A 6225-nucleotide genomic window follows, 5' to 3' on the forward strand; every position below is an offset into this window, starting at 1 on the left:
CGGCACTTGGCACGACACCACTCATGGAACATTCGTGACCGCTGGGACCCTCGGATTTCGCAACATCGCCTATGACGTCACATGAAAGAACTGCGCCAGTAGAATATTCTCAAGTAAAATTTGTGACTGTATCTAGTTTCACACTTCATTCAAGAAATCGTACATCAAACCAACTTTCGCTTCTTCGAGGAAACTTCAACAGCGCTTACACGTCGCCAAACTTTTTGTTACAAGAAAAATACTTTGACGAAACCTGATTCACACAATCACCAATAAGAACAATATCTTTCAAGAAAATTGGTGATGGCCACTTTTAGGGTCTGTGACGTATCGCGCGGAATGACCAAGAGGCGTTTCGTACGTAAGAACGGTGCGTTTTGCATAGTGCGCCTGTGCATAACGCCACACAAACGGTACTTGATGTGATGCACAGCTGCGTACGCACACATCCGATTCTTGCGCGCTTAAGGGGGGGGGGGGGGGTAGCTCTCGTTTGTTCGGGACAACGCGAGATCAATCGTTTTCGCAACTTGAGGGCGTCAAAGGTGACCAACAGAAGGCTATTACAGCGAAGCTGTGTGTGGCTAGTTCCCAGCGGATCGATGTCCGTAGACTAAAAATCCCGAAGATAGTGCAATACCGGGCCGGACCGTGGCGGGGGTGACGCATGCTTTAAGCACTCTGCCAACTTGCAAAAATAAGTTTGGTACCTTGGGTCCAAATACAACCCGTATCAGATATTAAGCTGATAACAACAGATACTTCACTTTGACCCGCATCGGCCATGTCTACGTTCGCACCATACACGTGTACACCATCCCGCGTATTCAAACTAGTGCCTACCAATCTGAGTGTCTTCTGTCTCCTGACGTCATGCTCTACGTAGGCTCCTTTCCTCAGTTCTGCTGTGACTGTGAAATGGGTAAGCCGCGTGTTGTACGGTCTGACGAACAGCGTGCCTACTAAGAACGACGGTGTGAACAGAAAAGGGAATGGGCGCAGCGGCAGCGGAAGGAGACCAATGACGAGCGTAAGCGTACTGCCCGCCAGGACCGCGAGGCCGACATAAATGCGAACCATCCATGTGGCCCCGATCCCGCAAACTTGGAACGTTTCGCTGGAACAACAGTCAATCATCACATACACAGCTTCGCTGGTCATTCATTTTCATAGTGGAATGGCACTGAATCTTTAAAACTGGTGATAAATTGAACATTTCGAATTATCGTCCTATATCCATCACATGTTCTGCATGTAAAATATTAGAGTATATAATATCTAAATATGTTGTAGAATACATTGAAAGTCATCAACTTTTTACGGCAAGCAGCATGACTTCCGTAGCTGTCTATCGACAACAACACAACTTTTCGAAATTACTCATGATTTTGCTACAGCCAACTCGAGAGAACAAATTGATGTTATTACTATATATCTGTCCAAGGCTTTCAAAAGAGTGTGTCATGTGAAGCTTTTACACAAACTGCATGAGCGTGGTATTGATGAACAAATTATCAATTGGATCGAGGCTTATTTAACTAACAGAGAACAGTTTCTGGTAATAGACGAAGAATGCTCTTCGATTGCATCACTTTCATCCGGGGTTCCGCAAGGGTCCGTTCTGGGTCTTATATTGTTTTTATTATATGTCAATGATATCGCGAAGGACATACATCCTCTCGTCGAAGTTCGATTGTTTGCGGATGATATTGTGCTATTTTATCCCATAAAAAGCCTGCAAGACCAGGTGGTGTTGAATGACTCTTTGAAAGTTGTATATGACTGGTGTGTAAAGTGGAGCATGCTAATTAATTATGAAAAGTCCACTTCTATGATTGTGTCAAAGAAGAAGACGCCATTTGTGTTCCCCTACATAATTAACAACATAGAAATAAACGTTCCAGTAAATTAAAATATTTAGAAATTACGATTTCTCATGACATGAACTGCAGTGATCATGTACAAAATATATGTGGTACAGCCCAACTAAAACTTGGATTCCTACGGCGAAAACTAAAAGATGCACAACCGGATGTCAAACTAAAAGCATATAAATCAATAGTAAGGCCAACTCTGGAATACCATTGCCGAGGATCTCGAAAGATTTTTCTCCGGTGATGGACCCCTGGCAGCCTAGCCCCGGGCACCAACAGCCTTAACCGCTGGACAAATAAAGTTTATTCCTATCCTATCCTCTGGAATACGCAAGTATAATTTGGGATCCAAATCAGAAATATCTTAATGACAAGCTTGAGCGTGTTCAGAGAATGGCAGTGAGGTTTGCATTTTCCTGTTACCGAAGAACGCAGTCCGTAACAGAACTTCTTGCACATGCAGAGCTACCAACTTTGGCTGTTCGCAGAAAAATTGCTAGGCTTAAGTATCTTTATCAGCTCTATCACAATGCATTCAATTTGGATTCCGGCTTATACTTGCGGCCGCCCGGTAGATGGTCATCACTAGAGACCGGATTTTAGGCAAATGCCTTTTTTGGTCCTTGCAGTCCTATCACCCCACTTTGATATATGAGCATGAATTAGAGGTTACGGAGGGCCTTTATAGTGTTTTTATAGTGCCTATAAATGCCTATTTTGGCGTTTGTGCCTAAATGCCTATAAATGCCTATAAATGCCTATTTTCAATATCGGCGCCTATATGAACACTATTTAGCCTCAAGTTTCGCTTTGGAGTGCCGTTAGAGAGCGTTATTCATGTTACCGGGCAATATTGTTCGGAACTCTATGAGTGTCAACCTAGTCCTCTAGTTCAACCAACTCCCGGAAAACAACCGCTAGCAGCAGTGAAATGGGACGCGCCGGCCAGTATACGCCGCCGCGCTGACATGGCGCGAGCGGTTGGCGAATGCGAAACCGCGTAGGGCCGTCAGGGGAAAGGAAGGTGAAGAGCAAACGAAGAAGGAAAACTGTGATGTGCACGCGGCTTTTGTTTTGTTTGTAATTAACTTTTATTGCGATAGCAATTATATGGACACTCAAAAGCAGATTTCTGCCGTCGGCGTCGCCGTCGCCGTGAGGTTCCGTATGACGTCAATGGAGATGAAATCGTCGCCGCGCACCGAACGCTCTATGTGCGAGTGAAAGGGCGCGTGGGGCGCGCGCTTTCACGGGGAGTGAACGCACGGCGGAGAACAAACGCGCGTTCGGCGCCGTGCTTCCTTAAGGGCTGCAGAAGTAGGCGTCTCCTTCCTCCTTTACAATCACCATATATGTAGAGCAAACGCGCCTTCTTCCGACGCGCGAGAGGCCGTGGGGGAGGGGGGGGGAGGGGGAGGGAAGGGAGGCGACGTTTAGCTGCGGCACCAAGTGCCTATTTATATCAGAGGCTCCGGTAACAGTCACCAACGCCGCACGCATTTTGAGCGAACGCGGGCAAAACGCCGACGGCGTCGACAACAGTTCTGTGTGTTGCCGGTGCTGCTGCATGTCCAAGTTTATACAGCTGATAAAGTTAATATCATTACTCCGTATAGCTCTCTACAAGTTTGCTATCGCAATTGATGCTTCGCCTTTCAGGTGAAACTGCGACAACTTTTTTAATGTGTTCACCGCCGTCGGGCGTTCCTTCTCAGCGTACGAGATCATTCTGAGTGACAAGAGGCACAATTTTGAATCCAAAAATCTGGAGATAGTGGTAGTTTGCTATTGTTTCCACAATCTTCACAGTGATTCTTAGACTACGTTCCGCGTGCTCTCCAAACACATTTCTTCAAACATGTACACTTCAAATGGGCGCAAGTGTATTTGGAAGTGTTGGGACGTGTTGCCTGTACAATTCGGATAATGTCATTGTATTAGAGGAAATTCCCAGAGTTGTACCTAAGAGTCCTAATGTAAGAACATGTTAATTTCTTAATAAATCGCAGTCTCTCTTGCATTTCTTATTTGTCTGTTTTTGGTGTATCTTAATTTAATCGCTTAAGGCAAACATAAAGTCGCGCTTTTTTTAACCAGTAGTCCCAGCTTTCAAGTATTCTTGTTCCTGCCTGTTTCACTATATGGGCCATTGAACATGAATAAGAGCAATGTGCTTGTTGAATTAAGCCAATTTATCGTGATTAGTCCAGCAGTTTTATGGAACAATTGCACGGCTATGTTCAACTGTTGGAGCATTTGTGCCATCATAACCAATAACATTTCTTGTTTTCCTGTCGAAGATACAGGTCGCGGACGTCTTCGTTTGAAATTATTTGCGTTTATGTAAACATTTATTGTGCCTATATTTACGACGTTGGAGGCCTAAAACGTTGTTTTGCCTGCCTATTTTTGGTGCCTAAAACGCGCTTTTTTAATGTCTAAAGATCCGGCCTCTAGTCATCACGTACTAACCATCCCTTTGCAGTTATGCCCTACGTGACAAGAGTTGACGTCTATAAATATTCGTTTCTGCCTAAAACAATTATACAATGGAATAACCTTGACCGACGAGTATTTTACAATAGTTGTTCATTAGAAACTTTTAAAAAAGAGCTGTAACTGGGCTGTATTGATTGAATGTACCCTTCCCACCCTTTAACAGCCCGGAAGGGCTAACAGTATTCGAAAATAAATAAATAAAATAATTTTTTGATGGCCTATACGATTTAGCTTTGCTGTGTGAAGTCAACGCGCGGCGTTGCTTAGTGCGTGCGTGGCTTAGTGCGTGCGTAATTCGGCACGTGACGGCGCAGCCAATGGGGAGGAGGTGGTGCCCCTCATGGATGCACAAAATGAGCGCGTTCATGACGTTCCGAGGTCTACAAACGGTACAATGCGTCCTTGGTCTCCGATTCCGGAGACATTGTACGTCGCATATAGTCAAAGCAATGGAAATCTCGTAATGACCACTGCAGATTCTAAATAAAGGTATCTTCTGCAATAGTATGTGTCGTATACGTTGGTTGCTTGAATGCTAATCGTATTAATGTCGACAGTCTGAATGCTGTCGGAAAAGTGTTTTCTTTATTTCGTAGTAGGGCGTTCATTGCCACATCAAAAAATAAAAGCCAAACTTCAATTTTGTTTTATAATTTATTTCGCACTGAAATCACAGCGCAGGTATGTTTGGGTTTTAAATTAATTTATCTCATTGGCATGGACCATCGTGGCGCAGTGAATTTCTGCAATGATGCCAAGGCTCTTTCGGCTTCTTTAGAATACAATCTGGTCCAACTTTTCATTAAAAAAGTGTAACTGAGCCGCCCCCAGTAAGTTTTACACAATCATAAAATTTGAGAGCACATGCCGTCAAACTCTATGACGTCACGGTGAGCCTGCAGGGTAACTTTATTGCCACCATCCTTTAGTTTTCGGGACTTTTTGGCAGTCGCCTTTAACGGCAAGAGTGGCTTTAGGGGAAGCGTAATTTGATAATGAAGCTCAACTTACTTTTCTCTTTAGTGTGCCTTGAAATGTTTAGAAGTGCCTCCTCTATTGCGTGAGTGGTTGGAAGTGGGGAGGGACAAGATCGGTCGCGGGGCTCCGTGGCAGAGATGCTGTAGCACACGCCTGGAGTGGCAAAGCTCAAGGTAATGAGGTAAACTATGTCCTCGATCTTCGTGGCTTTCGAAGAACCTAACTTTTGCAGGGACCCAAGGCGCGCACCGACGACGTGCCCTGTTACACGCATGCTGTGGCTGCCAAACGTTTGACGACGACTATGCAAATTATATGCATGAAAGATACATTGTTACGTACAGTCAACCACAAAAGTTTACGGACCACGGAATCTCAGAAAACGTTGAATTTCCGACAAGCGTGTAACAGTAGCCGGTAAAACCGTGCATCACAACGTTGTTCGCATTTACTATTAGAGACTGCAAATGTTAATACTAGCTGGCGGTGGGAGGCTGTGGAGATATTCAGCGTTTTTTTTTTCAGATCTCCTGTTCCGTAAACGTTTGTGGTTGACTGTACTTGTCCTTGTAATGTCAGCATTTTGCTACCCGCAAAGATTCAATCACACTGGCCATCAAGCGCTGATTGGTCGTCGCATCAGTGAAGGTGAGAGGAAACGCCATTAGGTCGTGTAAACTTACGCTCGGAACAGCCGCCATGATTGCTTAGTGGCTTTGTGCACGGTTACGCTGCTAAGCGCTACGTCGCGGTATCAAATCCCGGCCATGGCTGGCCGCATTCTAATGTGGGGAAATGCAAAAACGCCCGTGCATTGGGTGCACGCTAAAGAATCCCAGGGTGGTCAAAATTAACTCGGAGTCCCCCATTAAGG

At 44.9% G+C, this 6225-nt stretch overlaps 1 non-coding gene across 1 annotated transcript; it reads right to left on the bottom strand.

Moving 5' to 3' along the window:
- Positions 1-603: 603 nt before the first annotated feature.
- Positions 604-786, bottom strand: LOC119437873 (U2 spliceosomal RNA). Its single transcript, XR_005189568.1, has one exon. It is a non-coding gene; the product is annotated as a U2 spliceosomal RNA (small nuclear RNA).
- Positions 787-6225: the final 5439 nt, after the last annotated feature.

This window comes from Dermacentor silvarum, chromosome 1 (genome assembly GCF_013339745.2).
Source record: "Dermacentor silvarum isolate Dsil-2018 chromosome 1, BIME_Dsil_1.4, whole genome shotgun sequence".
In the NCBI taxonomy this organism is placed as follows: Eukaryota; Metazoa; Arthropoda; class Arachnida; order Ixodida; family Ixodidae; genus Dermacentor; species Dermacentor silvarum.